The sequence below is a fragment of the Cebus imitator genome, unplaced genomic scaffold, assembly GCF_001604975.1.
Source record: "Cebus imitator isolate Cc_AM_T3 unplaced genomic scaffold, Cebus_imitator-1.0 Scaffold48, whole genome shotgun sequence".
Taxonomy (NCBI): domain Eukaryota; kingdom Metazoa; phylum Chordata; class Mammalia; order Primates; family Cebidae; genus Cebus; species Cebus imitator.
In genome coordinates, this window is record NW_016107363.1 from 3259982 (window position 1) to 3278120 (window position 18139).

Here is an 18139-nt window from a genome sequence, read left to right on the forward strand (position 1 = left end):
AAAAAAAAAAAAAAAAAAGAAAGGCATTCCACAGACATGAGCCCTTTTGAGGGAAATGAGAATCCGATAAATTCTAAACACACATCTAAAAAGTAAACCTGATGTCATTTATGTCTGCTCATTGGTCCTGAGTGAAAATTCATGTCAAAATCTAGGCTTCTCTACTCATTTTTCAAATACAAGGAAGATTTAGGTGCCTTCCATCCAATCCATTTTACAAATAATTATTCCCCATTAATCCTTCCTCTTTCCATTACAACAGTGAGTAAAACAGTGTCTTGACTATGTTAGTAATAAATGTGGCTTCCATTAGGGTATGTGGTTGAGCCTCAATTTCCTTGACTATAAAATGGACTTAAAAATATCAGCCTCCTAGGACTGTTATAAAAACAAAACAAGTTTTGGTGAGCAGAGCACCTAATTCAGCATTAGGCGTATACTGCTTTTATTTGTTTTTTTGAGACAGGGTCTTGGTCTGTTGCCCAGGCTGGAGAGTGCAGAAGCAAGATCATGGTTCACTGCAGACTTTACCCACAGGCTCAAGCAATCCTCCCAGCTTAGCCTCTTGAGTAGCTAGGACCACAGGCACAGGCCATCATGCTCAGCTGATTTTTTTATTTTTGTAGAGACAGGGTCTCCCTATGTTGCCCAGGCTGCTCTCAAACTCCTGGGCTCATGCAATCTTCTCACCTGGGGTCCTTCCAAAGTGTTGGGATGGCAGGCATGAGCCCACTGCACCCAGCGCTAAGCCCTAGTTGCTTTTTAAATGCCTGACAACGTAATGGAAATTTGCTGTAGAGGACCTATTTTGTAATAATCCTATTCCCACTCCACCTAGCTGTGTGTCACGATTGGAGAGCTAACTCCTATCACCACCATCGCTGTTAGCTCTAGGGGTGGGCCTTGTTTGGTTTAAGCCAGTCAATCACTTTCAACCATTCTCCTGGCCGCAGTGACGTAGTCAGGTATGGGCACACTGGCCAATCAGAGAGATTCTTTTTTCCTGAAGGTAATAGACAAGGCGGAAGCCTCAGAGGGGTGGCTGAGGACCTACTAAGGGATCAACGGAGGACCTTAAAAATAAAACCAAGCCAGGGGGCCCAAAATTGATAATCAATTCTGTTGACAAAACTTAAACCCTGCCAGCCTGGGCAACGTGGCGAAACCCTGTCTCAACAAAAAATACAAAAATGAGCGTGTGTGGTGGCACACATCTGTTAGTCCTGGCTACTTGGCTGGCTGAGGTGGGACGATAGCCTGGGAGGCTCAAGTGAGCCGTGATTATGCCAGAACGCTCCAGCCTGCGCAACAGAGCGAGACCCTGTCTCAAAAATAAATAAATAAAGTTAAATAAAGTAACTAAATTAAAATATTTAAAGCCTGGACAAAGCTGATTTGAAGCTAGCCCTCCCCGAGGGTCTATAGTTACAGGGGACCAGTTCTACCTGCTAAAGTACATTTTTCTCTCTCTTGTACAAAAGAGATCCTCAAATGACACCCATGGTGTGCTTTAAACCATCACTTGAACTCTTGGTCATCAATTTCTCCATCCAGAAAAGGCCAATGTTATACTAGAGTTCTGACTCTTAACCCTGGGCTACTTTAAAACCAACCAACCCTATGCTTGGACTTCACCCCAGACACACATATACATCACATTGTTGTATAAGGAATTGGAGCTGAGCAGCAGGACTGCCTATCTAAAGGTAATTCACTTAAGACAGAAGTAAAAGGTGTGTCTGCTACATACGACCACTGACAAAAGGAAAGAGGGGACAGGGCCATCCCAAGGAAAGTGGGGTAATCTTGTCTTCCTCACACTACCCAAAGTATTGAGGTACAATGTGGGTTATCCACAGCAAGGTCAGAATGGGCAGGAAAACTGGCTTCTAAATGGCATGCTGCATGGCACATGAGGGGCTCTAAACTCCCTGGAAATAGGACACAAGCATATTCCTGAAATACTACTATCAACCTACCACCCACAATGGAACTCAGCACATGGTATGTGTTCATAAACAGTGAGAGAATGGCGGCCGGGCACGGTGGCTCACACCTGTAATCCCAGCACTTTGGGAGGCCGAGGCATGCACATCGGGAAATCAAGACCATCCTGGCCAACATGGTGAAACCTCATCGATACCAAAAATACAAAAATTAAGCAGGCATGGTGGCACGCACCAGTAGTCTGAGCTACTTGGGAGGCTGAGGCAGGAGAATTGCCTGAACCTGGAGGTGGAGGTTGCAGTGAGCTGAGACCATGCCACTGCACTCCAGCCTGGCGACAGGGCAAGACTCCACCTCAAAAAAAGAAAAAGCAGAGAGGGAATGAACACATGAATGATCAAAAAGCTGACAGTTTCTGCGTTCTGGAGGGTAGTGATGGTAAGAGCATGTGTGTATCTATGCATGTTATGTGAGTGTTTACATAAGCCATAGGCAAAACTACCACCCAGAACCTCACTGACTCTCTCTAGCCACTGCCCACCTATCAGAAACAGCAAGTGCTTAATACATGAAGCAGGAAGGAAATGGCCCTGAGTGACCAATAAGCAATCATTTAGGGAAGCAACTGTTCAGAAATGCACAGGGCAAGACTTTTAACCCTGGCACCAGATTTTATTTTTTTAATAGACAAACTACTCATTAAAGGTGACTATTTGATTCCATCTATGTCAATCATGTGTGACTTCTCCCTCTTCCCTATCTGTAAGAGCATTATCAAGTAAAGTCATGCGCCATGTGATAAAATTTTGGTCAATGAAAAACTGCATCTATGACGCTGGTCCCTTAAGATTTCTTTTTTTTGAGACAGAATCTCGCTTTGTCGCCAGGCGCCAGTCTAGAGTGCAGGGGCGTGATCTAGGCTCACTGCAACCTCCACCTCCTGGATTCAAGCAATTCTCCTGCCTCAGCCTCCCAAATAGCTGGGACTACAGGCACGCACCACCATGTCCTGCTAATTTCTGTATTTTAGTACAGACGGGGTTTCACCATGTTGGCCAGGATGGTCTCGATCTCTTGACCTAGTGATCCGCCTGCCTTGGCCTCCCAAAGTGCTGGGATTACTGGCATGAGCCACCGCGCCTGGCCCCATAAGACCCTTATTATTATAAGGTCTTTTTACTGTACCTTTTACGTGTTCCAATATGTTTAGATATGCAGATACTTACGATTGTGCTACAATTACCTACAGTATCCGGGACAGTAACAACTTGTACAGGATTGTAGCCTAGCAGCATTAGGCTACACCATACGGCCTAGGTGTGTAGTAGGCTATTCCCTCTGGGTTTGCTAAGTACACTCTATGATGTTTGCACAACAAAAGGGTCTGAGAGTAATTATCATTATTACTGGCACTCCCGTAATTTAAAATATGACATTTTAAGTACCCCCCCCTCAAATGCATTTTAATCAATGATGTGATTTTTTTAAAAAACCAACTTTTAAAACTACTATTTGAATAGCAATCAAAAAAATTTATATAGAGTATATTAAGCAACTTAATATTTTATTGGCAAGGAGCAGTGATTTGCAAATAGAAACAGTATGTGGTTCCCAAGTAAAGCTACAGAGTCAGCACACCAAAATTCAATCAATTTTAATACTCTTTATACTCTTCTAAACTCAAACAGGCAACCAGAGGCGGCGTGGCAGCGATATGGTATGGCTATGAATCATGCTATTGACTTTCAATATATTCTGTGCAGCAAATTAAATTATGCAAATGAATGCCTTTATGGATCCTCACCTTAATGTGAAATTACATACTCGCTTACGTCAGCAACTTAATTACACAATTAAAAACGGAGCATGCTTATGAAAATATGTAGTTTCACTCTTCAGAATAGACAGTAAGTGTAAATCTGCCTATGGTTATCACGTGAATAACAAGAGGGAGGACATGGTGTTATGCAAACATATATTCTACCAGCGCTACAGCACCAAGCCCACTCCAGTTTATGGAGGGGAAGTCGTTTTTCGGTGAAAAGCTTAGGAGGACTTTTTTTTTTTTTTTTTTTGCGACAGTCTCACCCTGTCCCCCAGGCTGGAGTGCAATGGCAACCTCCGCCTCCCAAATTCAAGTGATTCTCCTGCCTCAGCCTCTGGAGTAGCTAGGATTATAGGCGCCCGCCATCACGCCTGGCTAATTTTTTGTATCTTTAGTAGAGAAGGGATTTCACCATGTTGGCCAGGCTGCTCTCAAACTCCTGACCTCATGTGATCTGCCTGCCTCAGCTTCTCAAAGTGCTGGGATTACAGGCGTGAGCCACCATGCCGAGGAGGATTTTTGGCTGTATTATAGCCCAGAGAGAAATTGGAATATCACTTACGTAAGACAGGGCAGCCCAGCAGTATATGCTGTACATTGCTGCATTCTTCTCCTCAAAGAGGTCATCTCTAGTGCCATTTTAACCAACACACACACACACACACACATACACACACCCATGGCCTGACACACCTGGGCATCAGGAATATCAAATGTAAGTAGTCTAGATAGTGTAATAATGAAACGGGTTTAGAAAGGAAGAATACAGTGACTCTTATCATACAAGAAAATTTGAGTCTCTCAATTTTGACAAGATAAAAGTGGAGATTTCAAAACCAGTGGTATTAACTAGCCAATGATGCTTACGTCTCACTCAGCAGGAGGAATCTTAAGTCAATTTGGTTGCTAGGCAGAGAGCTAAATGAGTGACAGGTATTTTTATCAGGGAGTTTCCATAAACTCCATCTCTTCTCAGAACTTCTACTGAGCCTACCTCATTTCCAGCCTGAAGCAAAAAAAAAGATAAAAATGTTTCCAGACCCAAAGGCCCAATTTCTTCCTATAAAAATATCCTAAGAGTCACCTACTACTGAAGATATCAATGCAACTGTTTCCTATGTGCATTATTTAATTTCCCAGAGCCACCGGACATAGTTTATAAAAATAAATGTTTTTATTCTGAGAATAAAAAAACAGATGTGTATCCCATCTGCCTTTTAACTGTGTCTTCAGGAGGATTCTGTGTAATCCTAACTCTCAGTGTTTCAGAGAAATATTGACTTGTGGGGAAAAAAAGACTGGCAAGCTGTGTTAATTCTGTGTTAATTTGCAGGCTAAACATTTTTTATACAAAGAGCCCGGCTCCTCTTAATACCACATTAAACAGCATTCTTGAGATAGATTTCTTTTTTTTTTTTTTGAGACAGAGGTTCACTCTTGTTGCCCAGGCTGGAGTGCAATGGTGTGATCTTGGCTCACTGCAATCTCCACCTCCCGGGTTCAAGCCATTCTCCTGCCTCAGCATCCCAGGTAGCTGGTGCCCACCACCACACCCGGCTAATTTTTGTAATTTTAGTAGAAATGGAGTTTCGCTATGTTGGTCAGGCTGATCTCGAAATTCTGACCTCATGATCTGCCTGCCTTGGCCTCCCAAAGTTTTGGGATTACAGGGGTGAGCCAAGGAGCCCAGCCTAGATGCCTTAAGTTTTACTCTCAGATGAAAGTCACTGAATCTATATTGAATATGAATAAATGTTGTTACATAATATGTCCACAGAGAATATTTTTCGTATAAGATTGCAAATGCATGACTGAAATTAGAGTACAAGGAATGTTTTACATTTTTTAACTAAGTAGTCCATTTGCATATGCATTTGTATATATGAATGTGAATGAAAGTCTGAGGTGTCCACCAAGAGAGGAAAATACATGATCACAAATGATTCCAAAATAACCCTGGCATTCATCCACAACACTGGTTTATCTTTTTTCTTTTCTTTTTTTTTTCTTTCTTTTTTTTTTTTTTTTTTTTTTTTTTTTTTTTTTTTTTTTTTTTTTTTTTTTTTTTTTTTTGAGACAGACTCTCGCTCTATTGCCCAGGTTGGACTGCGACGGCATGATCTAAGCGCACTGCAACCTCTACCTCCCGGGTTCAAGCAATTCCCTGCCTGAGCCTCCTGAGTAGCTGGTACTGCAGGTACATGCCACCATACCTGGCTACTTTTTGTTTTTATAGTAGATACAGGGTTTCACCATCTTGGCCAGGAAGGTCTTAAACTCCTGACCTCATGACTCACCCACCTCAGCTTTCCAAAGTGCTGGGATTGCAGGTGCCTGCCACCATGCCCAGCTAATTTTGTATTTTTAGTAGAAACAGGGTTTCACCATCTTGGCCAAGCTGGTCTTGAACTCCTGACCTTGTGATCCACCCACCTAGGCCTCCTAAAGTGCTGGGATTACAGGCGTGAGCCACTGCGCCTGGTCTGGTTCATCTTACTGTATTGAACCAGCCATGCCCAGCTGACCTCTGCTATGTCATTATCTCCTACAGGGAAAAGTGATTCTGTGACAAAGGTTATGCAAAGGTGAAAGTAGAGTAAGTCTGTGATGAGAACATCTCAAAGTCCCATTTACAATATGCTGCACATCCTGTAATCAAAGCAAAACAGTATAGTAACACATAAGGGTATTTCTCCTTAACTGTATGTCCAATTCTAGGTCATTCCAAAGGACTTAGAAGCTTGGGAGAATAGATCAGCTTCCATCTAAAATTGAAAACATAAAAACAAAGAAATTCTGGTTCTCCAGTGCCAAAATGAAAATTACTTAGGGTGATGGATGGATGGCTCTCATACACAGAGTCCTAGTTCTTCTGCCAGAGTTACTGCAAAAAAAATGAGCCCACTTAAAATAAGCAACAGGCACTCACATTTCCAAATCCAGAACACAGATATCCAGAATGGCACACAAGCAGTTAAGCAGGCTGTTTGTATCTATTATAACAGCGCATACAACAACCAAATTAAAGATCCCTTCAGGATGGTGAAATCTCCATCGAGCACAATTTTCTCTAAATTTTAAAGAGCTTTCAGAACACTAAATCCCACACAATAGTCTAAAATGAATAAATCCTTATCTTTTTTTGTACCTACAATGGGCAAAAGTATCAAATTATAGTTAAAAGTAATTAAATATTCTGATCAGCCGCTCATTTTCTTTGTGCCTGTATTTCATTCAATTGTAGTAGGATGTGCTCGGTGAGTGTCCCAAAAAGTAGAATCAAAAAGTGTGTTCATTTGTAACTACTGCATTGCAAATGATCCTTCTAGGTGTTTGTGATACTGAGCTAACCTCAAATACAATAGATTATATTACAGTAGATTACCTATTTTATCATATTCAAATATACTTATTGTCTCAAACAAAAAAAATTTTTTATCATCTTACAGGAATAAAGAGACCTAATATAGAGCCATGATTTTTTTAAGTGAAATAAATTACTAAAACTCAGAGGCAATTCAAGGGAAAGAGGAATCACATGGTAATCTTGTATCCTAGAGGAAAAAAGAAACAGAAAACAGTATTGTAAAAATGAGCTAAGCCAGGCAGAGAACAAAATACTGAATTCTCTATTATTTTACTCTAAAAAAATGCCAGTTACAAAGGGCAGAATCTTTAAAAAAAAAAAAAAAAAAAAAACTAAGGGCAAAAAGGGACAAAACATTAGAATCATTTCTCTGTCATTAACTCTGTCACAGTTTTAAAACTTCAGAAAATAAAAAGTACACACTTTCCAACAGATCTCAGACAACATGCACTTGTAAAACTGATTTATAATGGAGCTCATTATATGTTTGTGATGAAAATCTGAAAAATACCAGTTTCACTCTTTCTCAGAGGCACCTTCCTAAAAAAAAAATTGGGCTCATGGCTTCAAATACCAGACAGAAATAAAATGATCACTCTTTCAGACCATTTTAATACTGTTTGATTCTCAAGGAATCAAGTCTCTTGATTCTATAATACTACCAGGAAAATGAAGATTAGTGATGGACAGTGCTATGGTAGTATCAAATGCCACAGACCTGTACTTTCCATTTTACAGTTGTGGCATCTCTTTAAATCTTTAATGTCCAACAATAATGGCAAACAGTGGAGAGATTGCATGCTGGTGGCCACCATGCTGAAAGCAGTCATCCATCTGAACTCTTGTTTCGCCCACTGTAGTTGCCAGTGTGGAAAACCGCAGGAGAGAACACCAATAACTGTATTTTCTTTTTATTTTAATGTTTTATGGAATGCTTCACGAATTTGCATGTCATCTTCGCGCAGGGGCCATGCTAATCTTCTCTGTATCGTTCCAATTTTAGTATATGTGCTGCTGAAGCGAGCACCAATATCTGTATTTTCATACAGGTATTTTGGAATATGATCTGGGTCATATTCCCAAATGGCAACAATATGCTATATGAATAGAAAGTAGCTCTTTAGAGAAGAGTCATGAATATCTATATATGTTTTTTTTTTTTTTTCCTGGACACAGAGTCTTGCTCTGTCACCCAGGCTGGAGTGCAGTGGCATGATCTCAGCTCACTGCAACCTCCACCTCCCGAGTTCAAGCAATTCCCTGCCTCAGCCTCTCGAGTAGGTGGTACTACAGGTACATGCCACCATACCTGGCTAATTTTTGCATTTTTAGTAGATACAGGGTTTCACCATCTTGGCCAGGAAGGTCTTAAACTCGTGACCTCATGGCTCACCCACCTCAGCTTCCCAAAGTGCTAGGATTACAGGCATGAGCCACTGTGCCCGGCCTTCTGTATTTCTTAAAGAGTTCCTATGGCCATCTGCATTTGCGCCCATGGCCTGGCCCAATCATAAGTTATTTACTAAGTCAAGTCAATTATTGCTTATGAGGAAGGCTTATGATGTTAATTATTAAAATTAACATGAATACACAGGCTCATGTAATTCTTCCAATAGTCCCGTACTTAGGTAAAATTATTCTGAAAAGGTATGTTACTTGCACAGGAACACATAGGTCTGAACCAGATATTACTCTCAATCCTGTATAACTGACACTATACTAGAACTATTCTTTACAAAGTTGAATTTTAGGCATCATAAAAATATCTGTGAGTTAATATGAATAGCTTCTCCACTTGCTCAAAGGTAAATAAACATCACTAAGTGAAAAATTTCTACATGAGCCTCATAAAACTAAAAATGTAACAATTCTAAAAGAAAGAAGTTGTCTAGGTTAGTCTTCCCACCACTCCTGGCAATTGTCTCAGATAAAATCATGTTCTCAATATTATTCACAGTAAAACAGAGTGATTTTTCTAAATTCCAATTACAACTATACAACCTTGGTTATTATCTATAAATAAGAAAGTTACTTTCATGCCAAGCAGAAATATGTATCAAATTGAGCACAACCAGTAACAGATTTCTTTGTTCTTTCTCTACTCCCACTGCTTCACTGCATTAGCCTTAAAAACAACCTTTTTTTTTAAAATAGGCCAAGCACCTGTAATTCCATCACTTTGGATGGCCAAGGCAGGAGGATCACTTGAGTCCAGGAATTTGTGAACAGACCAGGCAACAAAGCAAGACCCCATCTCTAACAACAACAACAACAACAACAACAAAAATTAGACAACAAAGCAAAACCCCATCTCCAAAAAAAAAAAAAATTTACTAATTAGCCAGGCGAAGTGATTCCAGCTATTCAGGAGGCTGAGGTGGGAGAATCACTTGTGCCAAGGAGTCTGAGGTTGCCGTGAGCCATGATGGCACCACTGAACACCAGCCTAGGCAACAGAGCAAGAGCTTGTCTCAAAAATAAAATAAAAACCAAGAAGTAAACATGAAGCTACAATTTGAAGCAAATAAGGAAGCAAATAAGAAAGTGACACACTGATTAATAAATTATCTTGATTCATATTTTCTTTTGCTTAAAACGTGTAACTGTGACTAACATATTTTTATCCTTGAGAAATAAGCTTTATAACATAGGCCTTGTAAATAGTTAAATCATTTATACATACATATTCCATGTGAAATATTGAATGAAATAGGTACTTTTTTAATAGAAATGGACAAAGAAGCCCTATTTAAATGTTCTTGGGTACCCATTTGAAAACCTGAGCATAACCCTCATCTCTTGCAAAATGTGCAGCAGCAAGCAGGTGATTAATAATTCCAGAACTTGGAGATGAATAAGCTTCACAGTAACAAAAACATCTACCAAGATAATCCCCAAACATGGTAGATGGTAGAAAACACCCTGAATGCACAAGCTCTAGGCCCTGTGTCTGGGGGTCAAATGCAGGGGACACTCGAACCATGATACCACTTTGCTCAAAACATCATATCACAAAAAGGGGTATACCTGATTCCAAAACTGTCTCCCGAGTAAACCCAGAGACCTCTGACTTCCAGGGTCAGGTTTAAGAAACCACTTGAATCCTGTCTGGTCAGCCCATCACTGTCTGTCTATTCTATTCCCTGAGCTTTGTGCTTCTGGTCAGCAAACTACCCACTCCACCTCCAACACTCCCCCATCTGCTTAAGCAAGCTACTAACTCCTGATCAAAAAGGTAATTTCTAGGGAGTTTGGTAAGGTTTAGGCAAGTTTTCATGGTCTCTCCATGGCAGGATGCTGCCATGGCATTCAATGGTGTATACTCTACACCATTTCTGCCCTCTTGGAGCTTCCAGTCCATGAGGAGGGCAATCAATAAATACATAAGGCAAAAGTTGTATACATAGTTGAACAACATGAAAATGAAGTGAAACAAACATGATACAGCCACAGACAATACAAGTGGGGAAAGGGCATACTTAGAGATAGGAGGCAGGGAAAGAACCTATCATTTGGAGAAAGGAAACTCTTTTTAGTTGAGGGCGTTCACAGGGAGAGATGATAAGGTTCAAAGATAGGGGAACAGCACACAGCACACATCACACACACAAGGATGCTGTGGCAGCAAAAAGGGTGGCATGAGGAGGCCTCCCTGGTAAATATTGATGAGCTGGTGTGGGGGAGAAGTGGGAGACTGAGGATTCACCAAGTCAGCATCCTTCAGGACCTTAAAGGAACTCGGGAAGGCAATGAAGGACCAACGTGGCAGTCAATATGGTCTGATATATGCTTTCCTTTAAAGCAGCGTTATTGAGATATAATGGAATTTAGTATAATTACAGAGTTGGATAACCATTACCATAATCTAATTTTAGAACATTTTTACCAATATATGCTTTGTAAAAATGACTCTGCTGGGCAGGGAACAGATTGGAGGGAGGCGGGCAAGAGCAGAAAGCAGTGGCTCCTCGCAGGATCCCCAGGGTGAGTCAAGACAAATCATCGTTAAGTGTGTACTTCCACCTGTGCACAGGTGGCTGGGGTGGGGGTGCTCCTGGAAGCAAAAGTTTGGAAAGCAAAACACATATTCAACTCATATATTTATATTCACTCTGCCAAATGCCTACTGAACGTGCTTTTAGATTTCTTTTGATATTTTTATAAACTTCATCTTTGCCCTTCTCCATCTGAATTAGGATTGGTCACAAAATGAACTGCTTATACAGAATCAATGGGGGAAACAAAGGAAACAGTTAATGAAAATCAAGTCAAATACAAGCATTCACAAAGAAAATGAGGAAAAGAAAGAAGGAAAGAATACACATTATTACTAAATTTCCCCTTAGCTATACAGTACATAAAACTACACCCTTAATATCATACAAGAAAATAAACATCCTGCCTGTATGGCACTTAAAGAGGTACAGAAGTCTCTACTATGGACTTCAGAGGAACCTTATGTTGGTGATGATTAAGAAAAAAATTATCCTTGTTTTAACATGTATGTGATCATGGCCTCAACTTCAACTCTGCCACCCAAAACAATTCTAAAAAGAACTCTTCCATAAGTCGGTGTGAGCAAATCTAAGTAAAGGCTAATTAATATTAAGTTGTGTCTGCACAATGAGAAAGATTTTGTCTTTAGCACCTGTTCAGGATGGCTCTATAATCATGCATGTGTATTCAGGGACAAATAGGCTTTGGGGCTAGTAGGGAGAACAATACCAAATATACTGCTCTCTTCCTCACTCCAAGTCTGTAGGACCATTTCTTCCCCCTCAAATACAGGCCTCTTATCGGCTTTGCTTGATTCAATCAATGTAAGCCTGTCCCTAGCATTTCAAAGAAAAAAAATAACTCAAGGAATTGGAGTTAGTATTGCCCAGGCAACCACTTTAATGTTGCTACTCAGAATATCCCAGGGCTACAGGTTCATTTTTGTTATGTCCATTTTTATTAGGTGTTAGATTTGCTTCCTTTCCAGCCAGAGTGAGGCTGGCTTTGTTCTCTTCAATTGCAGAAAGAAATCATCAGAAGAAATACCTTGCATTTTGCTTTGCTTGAAGAGGAGTTATTAACTTGAAATAACACAATACAAGTCTCAAGGAAAATAATTTAAAAGGGCTATTACAATCTTAAATAAAGTGATTTAATTAGAAAAATTCTAACCACATAAAAATTTTCACTAGAGCACATCAAGATGGCTAACGCACTTATCTCTACGTCTGTTTAAATAGTTCTAAAAGCAACTTCTTAAATTAATTATATGGGGAAAAATATTTTGCCTTTTTGGGAAGAAGAGCTATTTAATCAAAGCCCTTTCTTGATGAAGAAACTGCAGCTATTAAAAAAAAAAGTGGGGCTTGTTTGCTTTCGCTTTTTTGGCTGTGCTTTTTCAAAAACCTTCCTGGGCTCTGACCAATTACGCTGTTAAGATCCATCTGAAGACTCAGATGGAAAAGCAGTTTCCTGACTTTGGAAAGCTCACATTCAAAATTGAAAGTTTCAGTTCAATATTTTCCCCCCTCCCAATCTCTATTTGTATACAAGAAGCTGAGTGAAATCAATTTCAAGGAGACTTTTCAACTCTGAATTTAAATCCTTTTATGTCTCTGTAATACAGTCAGTCAAACTTGGGATAGGAAGGAGAATAAAAAGGCAGTTTCCTTTATTTTTTAAAATAAATACACCCATGTTGAGGAGGAATTTCGTATCTTTGGGGGCTTCCCTATCAGGCAGAATTAAATGAAATAAATTGTTTCTTTAATTTGTAGGCAGCAAACAAGAAAGACGTAGCATTTGCAGTGAAATACTCTGGAACAAATTGGGACAACCAGGTGGCACAGCCAAAGAACTGCAGATCCCAGAAATCCTGGGTGAATTCTGAAAAATAAACACTCCTTTAAATATTACTTACAAAGGTTTATTAAACAGATTTGCTCTTAAATATCACCTCTGCATAATCAGTCAGTGGGTATTAAGTGAAAAGGTGAGAGAAAGAGATGGTATTAGGAGCAAGTGGAAACCCTGAGTGTTTCTTTCATGCCTGTCCATTCATAGTCTAGTTAATCTATTCTTTGATATTTAACATAATGGAACCAAAAACTAGAGGAGAAAAAAGTCTGCAGATTTTAGGCATTTCAGAAGTCATACATGATATCTGAGGTTTATTCACGAACCAGCATTTCAGAAAAAGCAAGAAAGAGAAAAAGCACTTTGTAAAATGCATTTAGGAATTTTCTCTGTAATAGTCATGCTCTAACCAGAGAGTTCTTATTAAGATAATTTACCCAAAGTAAACAGATGTTGGCTGGGTGTGGTGGCTCGTGCCTATAATTGCAGTACTTTTGGAGGCTGAGGCAGGTGGGTCTATTGAGCTCAGCCTGGGCAACATGGTAAGACCCATCTCTTCAAAAAATGCAAAAATTAGCCAGATATGGTGATGTGTGACTGTAATCTCAGCTACTTGGGAGGCTGAGGTGACAGGATCGCTTGAGCCTGAGAGGCGGAGGTTGCAGTGACCTGAGATTAGGCCACTGCATTCCAGCCTGCGTGACAGAGCAAGACTCTGTCTCAAAAAAATAAAATAAAATAAAATAACAAACAAAGTGAAGAGATGATCGATCCCAGGATGAAACAGTGGAGAGAATACGAAAATGAGACTAAAGATATTGTGGCAGAAAGAAGGATTTTTAATTGATGTCTTGGGAACAAGTCAGGAATTCTTTGTAAAACTCCAACTCAATGTCAAAGAAATAAATCCATTCCTACCATTTCTCCTGCTCTGCTTTAGTTGCTAAAATTCACAAAGAAAATGAGTAATATGAGTAATGGTGATGGTGATGGCTAATACTTCTTCAGCACTTACCATGTACCAGGAGGCACTGTGCTGATCCATTCAACTGGAATATCTCATTTAATCCTCACCAGAACTTTCCAGGATACATGCTCTCATCATTCCCATTTCAAAAACCAGGCAACCTAGGCATAGAACCATTAAGGACCTTGCCAAAGTCACATTGCACATGACAGAGAAAGGAATATACACCCAGACACTCAGAGAAAGGGAAAGGAAACTCCGCTGGGAGCCCCTAATTAAGTGGGAGGGTCTACAACATAGAAATGAATGGTGTGGATTTAGTTCTTCCAAAAAATATTCAAAGTATAAAGACACAAATATGAACTACCAATATAGACATGTTTGAACTGATACAAACTGACCTTTGAACTGGGTATCACCTGGACAATTCTAATTTCATAGAATCTGTCTCAAGAACACTGCTAGGTACTTAAATGCCCAACACTGTGTCCCACAAGAAACACAGTATGTTTTTGACTGTCCTTTTAAGAGATTTCACACTGTAAAGACTCTCTAGTTACACTAAAAATACTATAATAAAAGTGATCATCCCTGAAAATTATTATAAGGCTTGCAAAGAGAATTCTAACACTACAGCCTACACAGGAAGGCATTATGCTAACACCAGCTAACTGCTGCGAAAACAATTCACTTTCTTTAAAACAGAAAAAGGGAATGTTCCACGCAGGCATATGTTCACATTTTAACTGAGCAGTGGGGATAAGAAGCAGCCTTCTGAATTGCGTTGTCCCATACAGTCGCCCCTAGCTGATACAGGATTTCAAACGCTTAGTAAGAAACAAGAAAGCAAAATATCTCATTAACATTTTAAAAATCCTGATTACATGTCAAAATGACATTTTAGATATACTGGATTACAGAGATTATTCTAATTAATTTCATGTTTCATTTTACTATTTCTGGTTGCTATTACAAAACTTAAAAATACCTATGTGGGCTGGGCGTAGAGGCTCACCGTTGTAATCCCAGCACTTTGGGAGGCCAAGGCAGGTGGATCCCTTGAGGTTAGGAGTTCAAGACCAGCCTGACCAACATGGTGAAACCCCCGTCTCTACTGAAAATACAAAAATTAGCCAGGTGTGCTGGTGGGTGCCTGTAATCCCAGCTACTCAGGTGGCTGAAGTAGGAGAATCACTCAAACCTGGGAGGTGAAGGTTGCAGTGAGCCAAGATCGTACCACTGCACTGTAGCCTGGGCAACATGGCCAGGCTGTCTCAAAAAAAAAGGGGGGGTGGGGCTTGTGTGGTTCACGATCCATTCCTACTGGACAGTGGAGAACTAGAAAAAAAGCTGAAAAAATAAGTGGGGAAAAGAAATCCCTAGCTAGAATGGCTGACGCGTGTGGCTTTAAAACCCTGCATAGCACTATGAAAGTGAGCTTCAGTGTCTCCTTCACGGCCTAACTCCACTAATGCTCCCGCTCCCAAGCCCAAAACTAGTCAAACCCTCTGTCTTTCAAACCTCTGCCTATCCCATTCCCACAATTTAGGGGAACTCTACACTTCTTCTCTATTCCTTTTTTCTATTCAAGAGACTACTAACTCAATGGGGGTAGAAAGTATTTTTATGGAGCCAACTCTCATTCCTTGGTCTATTCATGCTTTAGCAATGGAAATGTGAGGCTCATAAATCCATCAGGAAGCCTAACGCCTTGGCTTGGCACTGAATAATACAGAAACAGTCGCTTAGTGTTCAGCAGGTTTTCAGAGGCAACTGAGTTAAGGGGGCCCACAGCAAATACAGAAAACAGGACAATTGCATTACAGTCATTACTATTTCTGAAAAGCACAACCAGATGAATCAATGTTGTACCCTAGAAATCTAGTTCGCAATCTTTCAGTGGCCACAAACACTCTGCAAGCAACACAACTCTGCAACCCTTTTCTAAAGATTACTCTCCCTTTTTCAGTAATGTGATAAGTGAACAAAAGCAAACTTTCTAAGAAGTTTAGGCACTCATGGGGGTGCCCAATTCACCACGTGACCATTCATCGTATTGTCACCTTTCTAACTTCATGCCTATCCCTTTAAAGGAGAGTGGGCAGGGCATGGTGGCTCATGCCTGTAATCCCAGCACTTTGGGAGGCCAAGGTGGCCAGATCACAAGGGTAAGGGTTTGAGACCAGCCTGGTCAACATGGTGAAACTCTGTCTCTAATAAGAATACAAAAATTAGCCAGGCTTGGTGGCACATACCTGTAATCCCAGCTATTCAAGGAGGCTGAGGCAGGAGAATCGCTTGAACCCGGGAGGCAGAAGTTGCAGTGAGCCGAGATCCACGCCACTGCACTCAAGCATGGGCGACAGAGCAAGACTCCGCCTCGGAAAAAAAAAAAAAAGAGAGACAGAGAGGGTCCCTTAGGGAACACAGCCCTAAATGCCAGCACTTTAGGAGGCCGAGGCGGGTGGATCACGAGGTCAAGAGATCCAGATCATCCTGGTAAACATGGTGAAACCCCATCTCTACTAAAAATACAAAAATTAGCTGGGCATGGTGGCACACGCCTGTAGTCCCAGCTACTCAGGAGGCTGAGGCAGGAGAATTGCTTGAACCCAGGAGGTGGAGGTTGCAATGAGAAGCCACTGCACTCCAGCCTGGGTAACAAGAGTGAAACTCTGTCTCAAAAAAAAAAAAAAGAAAAAAACGTGGATGGACAAACATACCCCTCAGATCATGATTCCACTGGACTACTGCGAGGCTTCAGAAGAATATTTTTAACAAACTCCTGTGCTCAGATACAAGTGGTCAACAAACCACTTTCTGAGCCAGGCTAATTTGCTCAAATCATTAACCATGAAACTCCACTGCTAATGGAAGACAAGAAAAATGAAAATCTTTTATAAAATAAGTTTAGAGAAACATTCTTAAGCTCTTTAAAATGATATATTTGCAGAAATCCTGGAGATAAAAATGTGTTTTGCTTTTCTTTCTGGTGTGGGTTTTGAAGGTCGCAGGACTCACAACAGATGTGGCCTGGTTAGAGCCATAGAGGTCTGCATGGCTAATGACAGTTAGTGTAACGGCACGACAGCTGAGGCACTGTAGCTGCAATAGTTGGTGAGCTCCAGCCCAGCAGGACAAGCCCCTGGTTCTGCCAACATAGACGGTGTATCCCTTACAGGCAAGCTGCCCAGGAGTGGCACCAGCAACTTACATGCCCCGTCGTGGTCACAAACCCCTTCAGTCAAAGAAATAGCAGCAGACCTAAGGAAGACCCATCTAAACATATCTCAGGTGCAAAATAAGACGCACTATCATTTTCATGGAGCAAATGAAATAATGAACCACTACATTAAGGGCAACAATCTTGGGAGCCATGAAACTAATCAATCATTATATTATCACATATCTAGGCATTTCCATGATAAACCCTTTTTTTAATAGCATTCATTGCTTTTTCTGATAATAAAAGCAATAAATATTCACTATAGAAGCACATTAGGCAAAGAACATTAATGAGCAGAGTACATTAAATAGGCAAGAGAGTACATAAATAGCATAAACAAGAAAATAAAAATAACCATAACCACCGTTCACATTTCAGTGTATTTCCCTCCTTTGTTCTAATAAACACTAGGCTCATGTTTTAAATGCATGGTGAATTGTTAAAAAATGAGTATGTTAAACGATGTAACTCCCCAAATAAAAGAATGTGTAAAAGTAAAGCTCATTTCCATAAAAATTAAAAGTACGGCCACTAACAGGCCATGTGACTGCCCAAACCTACTCCCTTGTGTGTGAGAGCAGAGGACTGGGAAAATGATTGCTATGGTCACAGGTCTTACAAGGTCTAAATTAACTATTTACCTTTACTGTCGAGTAATCTAATTCGACCCAGAGCAAAGATGGCAAACTGATAGCCTACTCTATGAAACCCAGAAATATAGCATTTTTTAAATGTCAGTCAGTTGCCAACCTTTACAAAGAAGAAAGAAGACAGGATAATCAGACTTGACTCAGGCCGGGCGCGGTGGCTCAAGCCTGTAATCCCAGCACTTTGGGAGGCCGAGGCAGGTGGATCACGAGGTCAAGAGATCGAGACCATCCTGGTCAACATGGTGAAACCCCGTCTCTACTAAAACTACAAAAAATTAGCTGGGCATGGTGGCGTGTGCCTGTA

The 18139-nt window shown here is 40.5% G+C and overlaps 1 protein-coding gene and 1 non-coding gene across 4 annotated transcripts in view; both read right to left on the reverse strand.

Annotated features, from left to right (window-relative positions):
• PTPRG (protein tyrosine phosphatase receptor type G) overlaps nucleotides 1-18139 on the reverse strand; it is a 770883-nt gene that overhangs the window by 570543 nt on the left and 182201 nt on the right. The gene's annotated exons all lie outside the window — the stretch shown is intronic.
• On the reverse strand, nucleotides 8060-8166 carry LOC119471066. Its single transcript, XR_005200055.1, has one exon. It is a non-coding gene; the product is annotated as a U6 spliceosomal RNA (small nuclear RNA).